General features: G+C 46.1%; 1 protein-coding gene across 3 annotated transcripts in view; it reads right to left on the reverse strand.

Annotated features, from left to right (window-relative positions):
- The window catches only part of LOC138258777 (galectin-3-like), an 82,332-nt gene that overhangs the window by 32,053 nt on the left and 35,817 nt on the right, over positions 1-14,462 (reverse strand). The gene's annotated exons all lie outside the window — the stretch shown is intronic.

The raw sequence follows: 14,462 nt of genomic DNA on the forward strand, positions 1-14,462 counted from the left end.
CAATAATCCAGGATTTTTGTTTATAAAGTTACAAACTTTATCAGTAGGTTTCTCAAAACTCTCCGACTTAATGCTTTTATCTCTATGCTGTTGTTGGGCGATCTCATCACCTGTGTTCCTGATTTCTTCTATTAGGCCTCTCTGTTGTAACATATTTAAAGCCTTTCCTGCTGGTGCTTTTTTTTTCCTCTAGCTTTCTTCCATGTGTTTTTCCATCTGCCTGTTAGTTGAGGCCTTTTACCCGGTGGCCTTTTTTCTACTGAGTTTGGGACTTTGATTCCAAATTCAGGACTTCCGTTGGTTCTCTCCATCTTAGGTGTCTGATTTTTTGCATCTGGATAGTTCTCTCGTCCTGGGCCAGAGTGCCTTTCTCTATTTTCTCTGTCTGTTGGCCTTTCAATTAAACTAGATTCTGTTTTTCCTAGCTCGTAATTGCACCCCTGTGTGCTTTTAAGGCTATATTTGCAGTCTTTGATTATGTCTTTGATTACTTTTGGGACTTCCAATAATTTTTCCAGCAGTGGTCCACAAACTTGTCCGTCCAACTTGTCCATTTTATCGGCCACTGCTTGATGCAACAGGTTTTCCCTAATTACGCCCTCTACTAGGGCCATCCTGTAATCTATAGACTGTATTGAGGATGTAAGTTGTTTGTTCAGCTCGAGTTGATCATCAAATTTTTGAGACTGGGCCATAATCGTTGTTGCAATTGAGCCCAGTGTTGTACATATAACTTTCATGATGCTAAGAATTGGTTGGTCTAATGAGAGGTCATCTCTATTTCCACTTTGCTCGTTGGTTATCTGACCTTCTGGATTCTTACCATCCTTTCCTCTGTGGCCTTTTATTATACTACCTTCCAGGAAGTTTAGATCTTCTGATGTTATGCTGTTTAGTTGAGGGTCTATGTTGCCAATAACGGAGTTGTCGAGCGAGGACAGCTCCAGACTGAAGGAACTACTGTTGAGTCTGCCCAGCATTAAATTAGTTTTAACAATTTGACTTCCGCAGTGAAGCTGTGGCGCTGAGGTTTTATGGGTCTGTTTAGATGGTGAGTAATCTGTTTCCGGACCCATTATATTTTGGAGTGCTATGAATTCTGCTTGGGCACATTGTGGAGAGAATGTTAGTGAGAAATTCACGGAGTTTAATAGTCCCCTTTGGGGGTCAGGATAAAGTAATTCGTTGCTTTTTCTTTGCTCTCTCGAAAAGTTGCTCCACTTTGGGGAGTTTTTTAACTCCACTTCACCATCCCCAAGGGGATTACTCATTGGGCAGAATAATTGCGATAAACCAACCGGTTGCTGTTGCTGCTGAAGTAGGCGAGTGTCCTGGAGCCCGGTCACTGGTAGCTCCAGTTCGCCCCCCCCCACGTTGTAGCCACCCGCTTCCCCCGGTGGCTGTAATCGGAGGCCACTGGCTTTAGGACTTTGCATTTGCGGCTGTTCAGAGTTTAAGTTCACTTGCTTGTAATAGTTAGTAATAGTGTTTATTTTTGATCTAGTTTTCCTTACTCCCGTGGTTCCACCCGAGCCCGGGTGCGTCGGTGTATACTTATGTCTCCTGCACAGAGGACTTACAAGGCCCCCCACAGTTTCGCCTACAGTTTCTCCTGCATTCAGTAGGGCACCCCCTATGTCATCGGAGTCAGTATGGGCTGGCAAACAAGGCACTGTCACCACTTCTAATGTCCCACCTGACACTTCTCCTGGCTCGGAATCGCTTTTGTCGGCGGGAGACCCGAATTGGACACCCTCTGCTGTGTCCTCACCTAGGTTTGCGAATCCCCCCTGGGATTGCTGGATGGTTCTGGGGTCCTGGTCCTGATCCTGGTCCTGGTCTAACCCTAGACCTTGTAAACTTTTGAGCTCCTGCTCTGATCTTTGGAATTCCGCTAGGTGAATGAGTGCCTTATTGGCCTCCCTAGCCTTCTTTGTTTTTCCTCTTGTCCCAACCATCCTCCGTTCACCGTTCACCGCTCCCCTCCCCTTGGCTCCTTGGTTCCTTACTGGGTTCCTTCCTTGCTCAGTCTTTAGGAGAGACCACCAACAACGACGACAGGTCCAAGTCCAACGCCAAAGGCCAAAACTAGGGCTAGCTGTGGCTAGAGCTGTGGCTGGGTGAGGCTGGGAGGGGCTGGGTGAGGCGACGTGACGCGGTTGAGCACCGATACCGATACCGGAGCTGGAGCCGGGGCCGGGGCCGAGGGTAGGAACAGGAGAGGGGTTCAATGGCCAGGAAGGATCCCGTATAACAGTGTATGAACAGGGACCCTCCCCCCCCAGGAAGGCTGCTTACCCGGTCTCTCCCGGTCTGTCCCGGTTACTCCCGGTCTGTCCCGGTCTCTCCCCGGTCTGCTCACCCGCTCAGCGTCTTTTCAGGAGCCACAGGAGGCCACAGGAGGTCCACAGGGGGGATGGCAGGACTCCTTCTGACTCCTTCTGACTCCTTCCGGCTTCTGGCTCCTCTAGCGCCTAGGTCACGCCTGGTCCCGCCGTGCCGTGCCGCACAGAAAACAACAACAGCAACACAGCGGTGGAAAGGTGCAGGGAGGGGGTCGCCCACACTCCCTGCCGGAATGCAAAACTACAGCCGGGGTACACAGAATCCTCCGACTCCAAAAGCCGCGGCAACGTTGCACTCCGCGGTGAGTTCCGAGCTCCGAGCTCCGAGCGTGAGCCACCCGGCAAGAATTCTCCTCGGGCCCCCAAAAGCAGCAGTAGCAGTGGCGGCAATAGCGGCAGCGTTTGCACTCCGCGCTGCACTCCGCGCGACGTGAACCACCCGGCGCCTGCGTCCCAACCGCAATACTCCATGGCGGCGCTGCTCGCAGCACCGCCATGGGGATTTCCGACCCCCTTCCCGCCATCCTGGTCCTGGCGGTAAAAAACGCCAGGAACAGGATGGCGGGAGCGGGTGTCGTGGGGCCCCTGGGGCCCCTTCACTGCCCATGCCTGTCCTGCTATTTGATAAGTTTTGTTTTGACCAATGACTTTGTGTTTCACCACTGCGCATATTAGTTGCTCAATGTTCACCAGTAGCACATGGTATGTTTTGTTCAGTTGAGCCGCCTATTGGCTTTGACATGGCATTAGCCATTACTTTCTGTATTCAGTTTAGCCGCCTATGGGCTTTGACATTGCATTAGCCATTACATTCTGTATTCTGCCTATTGGCTTTGACATGCTGTATCTAGTCTAGCCGCCTATTGGCTTTGACATTGCATGCCTATTGGCTTTGACATGATGTATTCAGTTTAGCTGCCTATTGACTTTGACATGCTATTAGATATTCTGCCTATTGGCTTTGACATGATATCATATATTACATTTTGTATTCAGCTTAACTGCCTATTGGCTTTGACATGATATTATACATTACACTTTGTATTCAGCTCCGCTGCCTATTGGCTTTGACATGATATTATACATTGCATTTTGTATTCAGCTCAGCTGCCTATGGGCTTTGACATGATATAAGACATTGCATTTTGTATTCAGCTTAGATGCCTATTGGCTTTGACATGACACTAGACATTGCATTTGATATTTAGGTTAGCTGCCTATTGCCTTTAACATGACATTGCATTTGATATTTAGGTTAGCTGCCCATTGCCTTTAACGTGGAGTTAGACATTGCAGTTGAGAATCCAAGCTGTATTTTTCCAAGCTGTGTTTTTGCACAAGATGAACCAAGATGTTTTTCTCACAGTAGACTAGACATGATAAGAGAGAGTACATGGGTGTTGTTTTTTCTTCCCTTGAGCTTGGGAACAGGAGTAGTCTTGGAGACCTGGCCAGTCTCCAAAAGGCTTGCTCAGTTTCCCAGGTCTGAGAGGAGGGGGCACACCTTTGTAACGAATGTAACAGGCTGCAGAGAGTGAGATTCGAATCTGCCGGACCTCGTGCTGGAGCTTGGCGCCAGCTGCCAGCATCCCGTGTGGGTAGATGAAACTCTTTCTCGCGGCTGACAGGGGTCATCAGCTTGCAGACCTTAGAAAGATGTAGCTGTAAATAGTTCCTACACGGTGAAGTATTTCTTTTGCTTTGCATTCAATATCTTATAAATATAACCTGCTGTGTATATTGCAAACTGATATATTTTGTTTGATTAACGCGGACTTGAAAGCTACTAATTCGTCATTCATAAATATTAAGAATTAACAACAATAAAAGTCATTCTTTGACCTCAGAAGTGCATTTCTAGTGTGTTATGTTAGTGCTTAGAAACTAAAATAAGAGGAAAGCACTACAATTGGTACCTGGAGTCGTGGGGTCGGTCATTAAGAGGTGATTAAGAAGGGGTTTGACGAGTTAGTAGATTTCTAAGTGCACACTTTAAAAGTGTAATTGTTTTTTTGTTGTTTGGAGAATTACAGAAATTGTTTTCTGTTTGGAGAATCACAGTAGCACGGCAGACCATGTCTGAGAATACATGTGTTGATGAACTGCCTGATGGTGCTAAGAAAAACTGTGAATTGTTTTCTGTTTGGGGAATTACAGAAGAAAATGCATGTGTAGCTAAAATGCCTGATAATGTTTTGAGAAATAATTCCTGTTGTATATATGTAGAAAACGTGTCTTTTGGAAGTAATGATGACAGAAAGGTCTGGATACCTTTATCTGCTTACAGAGAAATGCAGGAGAAATGTAGGAAGTTGGAACATGAAAATAGGAATTTACGTGAGCAAATTAGCCCGACTGAAAGTTATAAAAGGGCTGTTTTTGAAGAATCTTTCTTGTCCCATTCCAGTAATGAGGGGGTTGAGACAGCTCCGAGCTGCACTGAGTTTTCGTGTGAGCCAGGGTTTTTGGCAGACAAAATGCATTCCTTAACTGATAACACGGAGGAGAGAGACCAGAATGTGATTTACGAGTTACCGTTGCAAAATGCCCAAGTAAAACGAAGGATTTTAGAACAAGACACCCCGAGTTTCATTAGCTTGTTTGATTTTTGGAAAAAGAATAGCCCTCATTTGAGAGAAATCCTAACACTTTTGTATATGGTCACTGTGAAAAATAATATGCAGCTGCGCGCTTGTGATTTGGCAAATGAAATAATGCAGACTTTAGGTTTCTGCGCAGTGCAAGAAGGAAATACTTATGTACATGTAACTCAAGAACAAGGAAAGAAAATAGTGCCCCTAGCTAGAATCATACAATGGATCTGGTACTTGCAAGACAGGGCTAGAGTACCACAGGTAAAAGAGTTACCAATGAAGTTGAATGCACCATTTGAATTCGTGTCCACTGAAGATAAAAAGCATGTTTGTTTTACTAATGATTCATTGACTGAAATGTTGCTTTCTGGCACAGTAGAAGGAACAGCGTTGTATAATGTGCGTCAGATTTTAAAGCAAGAGCTACGTGAGATGTGTCATTTTTATGCTGATTTTTGGTTCTTTGATAATGTTTTAGCCACATGGCTTGTACCTAACTGGTTCAATTACCTTGCAGATGTTAATGAGAAAAATTCAGAGAGAGAAGTGTTCACCCAGAATTCTGCCTTAGTGGGGATGGCTAAGTGGGTGCCCCAGAAATGTGAACAGCTGAGAGAAAAAGCCACTTACAGGTGGGCAGAGATGAGAGAGATGCACATTCCCCTAGATTTGATAAAAACTGTGCAGCACGCACAAAAGCAATCTGTCATGCAAGCAGTCACAGAGCAGTTGGGGAGAGGAAAGTTACCAGAACAGAAATGGCAAATTGATCAGGTTTTAGGGAGAGTGATTGCTGCAGATTACCAAGGAAAAATCGAAATTATGCTGATACCTAGAAAAGAATTTGATTCATTGATACAAATTGGAGACAGAATGGCCCAAATTGACAAAAGTGCAGTGAATGGAGGTTTGATAAAGAATGAGTCTGCCCCAGCCCTTCTGACGGTGCAAGAAAAGGGAAGCTGTGGTGCAGCAGATAAAAACCTCAGTGCTGATGTGTGGGCTGAAGCCCCAAGTGACCCTCCAGAACCTGCAGAGAATATAATAAAGGGCCCCAAAAACGTCCTGCTGATTATAAAACAGGGAAAGAAAGAGGAAGGGTGCAGTTTAAATGAAAAATGTTATTTGCAAGAAAAGTCATACTTGTTTCTTTTGCAGATCCTACCACGTTTCGCCACTGTCCCTGAGTGTGCTGTGTGGTCCCCCTTCCGGTGTGTGCGTGTGGGGTCGGGGAAGGGACCGAACCCCCAACCTGAACCTGGCTGAGTAAAGTGCCAGCACCATGGATCCATTTTGCGCAAACTGCGCCTTCAGTTCTGTGATTTTTTTTTTTTCCCTCTCGTATGGAACTCTGACTTTTGCTTACCTTCCAGAAAACCTTTCAGGTGGACCGTGCCCCTTTACATGAGCAGAACTCATGCCACATCAAATTGCTAACACTGTTGAATTAGAGACTCATTCAGAGAAAAAAAAAAAAACAATTGCCCAGTCTTTTCTATGTAGATGTATCTGATGTGAAAGGTTATGAAATCAATGTGTTAATTCACTTCTATTGCTTTACAGGGATTGCTTTGATCTGATGTTTTTTTTGTTTTTGTTTGAAATATGAGATATGTGAAACAAAAATTCATTGGTCAAAGGGCGGAATGTCCTGCTATTTGATAAGTTTTGTTTTGACCAATGACTTTGTGTTTCACCACTGCGCATATTAGTTGCTCAATGTTCACCAGTAGCACATGGTATGTTTTGTTCAGTTGAGCCGCCTATTGGCTTTGACATGGCATTAGCCATTACTTTCTGTATTCAGTTTAGCCGCCTATGGGCTTTGACATTGCATTAGCCATTACATTCTGTATTCTGCCTATTGGCTTTGACATGCTGTATCTAGTCTAGCCGCCTATTGGCTTTGACATTGCATGCCTATTGACTTTGACATGATGTATTCAGTTTAGCTGCCTATTGACTTTGACATGCTATTAGATATTCTGCCTATTGGCTTTGACATGATATCATATATTACATTTTGTATTCAGCTTAACTGCCTATTGGCTTTGACATGATATTATACATTACACTTTGTATTCAGCTCCGCTGCCTATTGGCTTTGACATGATATTATACATTACATTTTGTATTCAGCTCCGCTGCCTATTGGCTTTGACATGATATTATACATTGCATTTTGTATTCAGCTCAGCTGCCTATGGGCTTTGACATGATATAAGACATTGCATTTTGTATTCAGCTTAGATGCCTATTGGCTTTGACATGACACTAGACATTGCATTTGATATTTAGGTTAGCTGCCTATTGCCTTTAACATGACATTGCATTTGATATTTAGGTTAGCTGCCCATTGCCTTTAACGTGGAGTTAGACATTGCAGTTGAGAATCCAAGCTGTATTTTTCCAAGCTGTGTTTTTGCACAAGATGAACCAAGATGTTTTTCTCACAGTAGACTAGACATGATAAGAGAGAGTACATGGGTGTTGTTTTTTCTTCCCTTGAGCTTGGGAACAGGAGTAGTCTTGGAGACCTGGCCAGTCTCCAAAAGGCTTGCTCAGTTTCCCAGGTCTGAGAGGAGGGGGCACACCTTTGTAACGAATGTAACAGGCTGCAGAGAGTGAGATTCGAATCTGCCGGACCTCGTGCTGGAGCTTGGCGCCAGCTGCCAGCATCCCGTGTGGGTAGATGAAACTCTTTCTCGCGGCTGACAGGGGTCATCAGCTTGCAGACCTTAGAAAGATGTAGCTGTAAATAGTTCCTACACGGTGAAGTATTTGTTTTGCTTTGCATTCAATATCTTATAAATATAACCTGCTGTGTATATTGCAAACTGATATATTTTGTTTGATTAACGCGGACTTGAAAGCTACTAATTCGTCATTCATAAATATTAAGAATTAACAACAATAAAAGTCATTCTTTGACCTCAGAAGTGCATTTCTAGTGTGTTATGTTAGTGCTTAGAAACTAAAATAAGAGGAAAGCACTACAACGCCACAGGCATGGGCAGTGCAGGGGCCCCCTAACAGGGCCCCATAATGATTTTCAGTGTCTGCCACTGCACCCGTCGCACACCAGCAACTCCGCCGGCTCCATTCGGATCCGGCTTCATCGTTGCTGGGGCTTTCCCGCTGGGCGGGCGGGCGGCCTTTTGGCGGTCGCCCGCCCGCCCAGCGGGAAAGTCAGAATGACCGCGGTGCGGTCTTCTGGCGGTCTCCGCCCGCCGCCTGCCGGGGTCGGAATGGCCCCCTCAGTCCTTATCCAAAAAAACAGTTATGGTATAAGGGCAATAATACTCTGAAGTCCTTGTATGGGAGGTCCATTTAGGGCACAATGGTCCCACAGCAGTTTCTCGGGAGCCAGCAAAGCCCCCTGTCAGAACCCCTTTTAGAGGGCCACGGGGCAAGCAGGGGCACAACCATGGTGGTTGAGGCCTTTTACTCCTAATGTCCTGGGGCCCATGCCTACTATGAGCCCTGGGCAACTGGGCCAAGTACCCGTTCTCCACTGACTATCAATGGTAGCTTAGGTTGAGCAGTCAAGGGATGAGTTGGTGAATCTAGTTTACCTGAGCGATGTCCTTTTCACCCAGCAATGAGACTAGCATTCTTTGGCCCCCAGTCCAGGTCACAGGCCGAAGTCCTGAAGAGCTTCCCCTTCTCCACTGCCTGCCTGGCTGCTTAGCAGATGGTCAACATTTGAGGACTCAGACTCTCCTGCTTATAGTCCTTTTCCAGACACCAAATGTGACTTAGGGTTCAGGTCTTTGAAGTTTTATGTTGGAGTTCTGCTTCTTTTGAAGTATTCACCTCTCCTTTTCATCTTCCTTCATGAAAGAGGTCGAGTACAGCAGGCACGACTCTGAAAATTTTGTCCACAACACACTTCATGGGAGTTTAGGGCACAATGATCCCACAGCAGTTTCTTGGGAGCCAACATAGTCCCCTGTGAGAGGCCCATTGAGAGAGCCACTGGGCAAGCAGGGGCACAACCGTGGTGGCTGAGGCCTTTTACTCCTAATATCCTGGGGCCCATGTCTACCATGAGCCCTGGGCACCTGGGCCAATAACCCCTTCTGCAATTGACTATCAACCTTAGCTGTGGTTGAGCAGTCAAGGCTTCCCCTGGGGGATGGAGATTCAGGTCAGTTAACATGACTCATAACTCAAAGTGCAAACAGTGTGAACAATAAATCAATGAAAAACCAAATACTTGCTTTTTAACCCCACCTATGCCTGGGACGAGCTGATCTCGTCCAGGCACACGGTTGGCGTGTGCCTGGGATGAGACCATCTCGTCCTGCACCCGGCCCACTGGGGGAGCACTAGCTGATGACGTCGGCGCGCTCACAGCACGCCAACGTCATCAGAAGCTGGGGATTTTGGGGGGAAAACAGACACAGGGGGAAAGGAAAGAGTTTGCCTCCTGTGCCTGTTTTCAATGAATTCCTGGGCCACGATCGCGGGCGGGGCCTACGATCGTGGAGCAGGAATCCCCAGTAGGCAAATTTCATCTGTAGTTTATTTTGGGGAACGACCCCTTGGGCAAGGGTCGCTCCCCTGGGGGCAATGAAAATTCTGTGTTTCGCCCCCCCCCCCCCCCCCCCTTGGGGCAGATCGGCCATTTTTTCAGCCGATCTGCCCCCAGGGAGGGGGTCAAAACCCACTAGGAACCAAGGATTTCATTTTAATTATGTTTTTGGGCAGCAACCCCTTAGGCAAGGGTCACTGCCCCGGGGCAATATTTTTTAATATCTTTCAGCCCCCCTGGTGCTAAATTGGCCATGTTTTTGGCCGATCTCGCCCCCAGGGGGGTCAAAACCCACTAGGCCCCAGGGATTGTGTGGTGTGTGTGTGTGTTTTGTGTCTTGGGGGCACCCGTCGGGCAAGTGTCGCCCCCCAACGGGGGGATATTAGTGTTGGCCATTTCTGCCCCCAAGGAGGGCAGAAACCACCAATACGCCAGGGATTATTTTTTTTTTGTTCCCCTTTGTTTTTTTGTGTGCTGGGGTGCCCCCTTTGACAAGGGTCACCCCTCGAAGGGGGCACAGAGCTGTTGGCCATTTCGGCCTATTTCTTTTAGGCACCAGGGATCTTGTATGTGTGTGTTTTGTGTGGGGGGGGCGGCCCCTTTGGCAAGGGTTGCCCCCCCCAAAGGGGGGCACATTACTGATGGCCATTTCTGCTCCCCTTGGAGGCAGATCGGCCTATTTTTTTAGGCCTTTCTGCCTCCAAAGGGGGCAGAAGCCACCAAGATGTGAGGGAATTTTTTTTTTTTTGTTCCCCTTAGTTTTTGTGTGCTGGGGGTGCCCCCTTTGGCAAGGGCACCCCCCAAAGGGAGTACAGAGCTGTTGGCCATTTCTGCCCCCTTTGGGGGCAGATCGGCCTATTTCTTTTGGGCCCATCTGCCCCCTAAAGGGCAGAATCAACTTAGGCACCAGGGATTTTGTGTGTGTGTGTGTGTTTCGTGTGGGGAGCGGCCCCTTTGGCAAGGGTCATCCCTCAAAGGGGGGCACATTACTGATGGCCATTTCTGTCCCCCTTGGGGGCAGATCGGCCTAATTTCTTTTAGGCCCATCTGCCCATAAGGAGGGCAGAAGCCACTTAGGCAACAGAGACAATTTCAAAGTTCTTGGTGGCGGGGTGTTTGTCAACTGGCGAAGTATTTGTATTTGTGATTACAACAGTTTATTTCTTCTTTTTTTGTTCTAGTTCAAAGCTTTTGCTTCCTTTGCTGTGGATCCTTGTGGTTTTGGCAGTAGTTGTCCTGCGGTTTGCATAGTTGCATGTTTTAGGTAAGTAAAAGCAATTTACTCCAAAGGAGTATTGACATTCATGAATGATATGTTTGTAGGTGGTATACTAAATGCAGAATAGTGTGTGAAATTGTCCTTAGATTTGTGCACAATGATAATTGCGTTGTCATATGTCTAATTTGCTTTTTTCTTTTTTCTTTTTAGTTGGATATCACTGGTGATTACTGTATCTGTGCAGAGTAGTTGCTGGTGAGTTCTTTTTCAGGCAAGTGAGTGGTATAGTTTTGTAGTCCATAACTCTTTGTGATAAAGCTACACTTTGTTTATTACTTATTTTAGACAGTGCTGGTTGTTGTTGGCAATCCACTTGTTGTTAGAAAGGATCATGGTTAGCCGCAGAGGGGCCGCTTAGCAGGTTGTTGGCATGCTTCTTGAGTCGTCTTCCGACCATGATTATGAGACTGACTCTGCATCTGAGGCAGTGGAGGAAGTGAGAGATTCTGGCACTGAGTTTTCTGTCCGAGAAGATTCTTCTGATGAGAAAGCCACTCTCATTGCAGATGAAGGGCCTGTTTTAGAGGAGGACACTGATGTGCCAAGAGTGCAACAGCCTGGGGCTGAAGGGCTTCCCATTAGAAGACCTGACACCTGGATTGCCCCAAACATGGAGCAGCCACAGTTACCTACATTTACTGGTCTCCCAGGGTGTGGAGTCAATACGGAAAACTTTTTGCCTGTCAATTTCTTTCACTTGTTTATGGACAATGCATTTTTGGAAGAGATTGTTGAGCAGACTAATTTGTATGCAGAGCAATATTTTACACTGCCAGACTTAGGCCTCAGTCTAGAGCTACTCAGTGGGTTCCCACATATCTGGAAGAGATGAAAATGTTTTTAGGTTTGACTTTTTTGATGGGGTTGATAAGGAAGCCGTCACTGGCTTCTTATTGGTCTACTAGTCCCTTGATGGAAATGGCTATATTTCCTGCAACTATGACTCGTAATCGCTATTTGCTTCTTCTTCGTATGCTGCATTTTGTAGACAATGCTTTAGCCTTGCCACAAGATCACCCTGATTGTGACCGTCTTTTAAGATTAGGCCTGTCCTTGATCATTTTGTAGATCGGTTTTCAGAGGTGTATGTTCCAGGCAAAGAGATAAGTGTGGACGAGGCTTTGGTCCTGTTCAAGGGGCGTTTGGTTTTTAAGTAGTACATTCCTAGTAAGAGGGCACGGTATGGAATTAAATTGGATATGCTGTCAGAAAGTAGTACAGGATACGTGTATAATCTCCGGGTCTACACCGGTAGGGATTCCAGTACTGACCCCCCTGGTTGTCCGCCCACTTCTGGAGTTAGCGAGAAAATTGTGTGGGAACTTGGTCGACGACTGTTTAACAAAGGTCACCATTTTTATGTAGATAATTTCTACACTGGAGTGCAGTTGTTCAAGTAGTTGTTTAGAGTGGACACTGTTGCTTGTGGCCCAATCCATTCTAATCGGAAAGATTATCCAAGGGAGCTTGTCTAAAAAACATGAGAGGGTGCAGTGCCTTGCGGAATAATGAGCTGCTCGCTCTGAAATTTTCAGACAGGAGGGATGTGTACATGCTATCTACCATCCATGATGAGAGTACTTCCCCGTGACTGTTTGGGGTCAGGCTGCCGAAGTGTGCAAATCTGCGTGCATTTTGGACTACAATAAGCACATGGGTGGTGTTAATGGAGTAGATCAGAGGTTGGAACCTTACACTGCTCTTTGTAAGTCTTATGTGTGGTATAAAAAGTTGGGCCTACATTTATTTCATTTAGCAACTTTTAATGCTTTTATTGTGTTCAAGGATTGTTCACCTGACTCAAGGCTGAAATTTGTTAAATTTCAGGAGTCAGTGATAGAGAGCCTTATTGTGGTGGAACAGGCAAGAGTTCCTAGAGTAGCTCCTGTGCGTGGGGTGGCGCTTGGCTGACGGTGTGCGTAGGGTGGAACTTGGCTGGCAGGTGCTTGTGGAGTGGCTCTTGGCTGGTGGTGTGTGTGGAATGGTGCTTGACTGGTGGTGTGTGTGGAGTGGCGCTTGGCAGGCGGTGCCAGCCAAACGTCAGTCCACACACTCCCATCAGCTAGTTTGATTGCTGTATCAGGCTTGTGGACGTATGTTAGTGATGGGTCCTTGAGTGGCTCTGTCAGTCGATGCAAGTGTTGTAATGTGCTGGGCCAATGGCTGGCGACGTGAATGGTCTTGCGCATGTCACGTATAAAAGGTGTGTGAATGGACTGTAAAACGATTGGTGCCTTGACGCGTCTTTACAGCTCAGTCATTGTTTCAGTTTTTTGGCCTTTCAATTATTAACGGTGCATTTCACTTTTGTGAAATTTCTTGTTAATAAAATTTTATCTACTGAACCATCAATCACCCTCGTGCCAAATCCAACCAGTATGTGTGGTAAAAATAACAAAACCTGCTCTGCTGTAATCAGGCGTCACAGGACACCTGTGACACGCTAGGTGTCTCAGGTGGGACTCCGATGACAAAGCATGCCACCAACTTGGGTGGCGGGTGAGGGGCCTTTTTAACATAACCTAAGTGCGTTTCTTTTCACAATTTTAATGTTTGGAACATCACAGAAGTATGTGGACACATCAAAATGATATATTTCAAAACTACCTGTGTTTGGGGGGAGGGGACACCTATGTTTTTGGTCCCGGGTCCGGCCTTCATCCAGGGAAACCTACCAAACCCAGCATTTTTTAAAACTAGACACCACAAGGAGTCCGGGGAGGTGTGGCTTGTGTGGATCCCCCCCAACATTTACTTACCAAGACTCCTCTGCAAACCTCAAAATTTGCTTTAAAAAAAGCATATTTTCCTGACTTTTCTTTGGAGGATCACCGCTCCGGCACAAAATTCCTACTCCCCAGCAGTCCCCTCAATCTCTCAAGTAAAATGATACCTCACTTGTGTGGGTCCCAAAAGCAGAGTCAGCCTAAAGATGTATAAAAGAAAAATATGTGCTTATCAACTCGCTGTGCTATCCCCTCAATCTGTACAGGGTTTTTGCCTTTTTCTGTTGCAAGCACCTGGGCCCCCATACAAGTGAGGTATAATTTTTATTGGGAGACTTGGGGGAATGCTGGGTGGAAATAAATGTGTTGCTCCTCTCAGATTCCAGAACTTTCTGTCACTGAAATGTGAGGAAAAAGTGTTTTTTTAGCCAAATTTTGAGGTTTGCAAAGAATTCTGGGTAACAGAACCTGGTGAGAGCCCCACAAGTCACCCCATCTTTGATTCCCCTAGGTGCCGGCTGAGCTAGAGGCCAAAATCCACAGCTAGGCTCTGCAAAAAACACCTCTGTTTTCTGTGCGAAAATGTGAATTGTCCACATTGTGTTTTGGGGCATTTCCTGTTTAGCTTTCTGGGATCCAGCTTTGGTTTCACACCCATTTCTGTTGCTAACTGGCTGAAAGCACAAAAAATCGTAAAAAATGGGGTATGTCCCAGTAAAATGATAAAATTGTGTTGAAAAATTGGGTTTTCTGATTCAAGCCTCCCTGTTCCTGAAAGTTGGGAAGATGGTGATTTTTGCACCGCAAACCCTTTGTTGATGCCAGTTTCAGGGGAAAAAACACAAGCCTTCTTCTACAGCCATTTATCCTCTTTTTAAAAAGAAAAAATAAATTTTTCCCTTGGTCTCCTTCAGGGAACCCACACACTCTGGGTACCTCTAGAATCCCTAAGATGTTGGAAAAAAAGGACCCAAATTTGGT

The sequence above is a fragment of the Pleurodeles waltl genome, chromosome 9, assembly GCF_031143425.1.
Source record: "Pleurodeles waltl isolate 20211129_DDA chromosome 9, aPleWal1.hap1.20221129, whole genome shotgun sequence".
Taxonomy (NCBI): Eukaryota; Metazoa; Chordata; class Amphibia; order Caudata; family Salamandridae; genus Pleurodeles; species Pleurodeles waltl.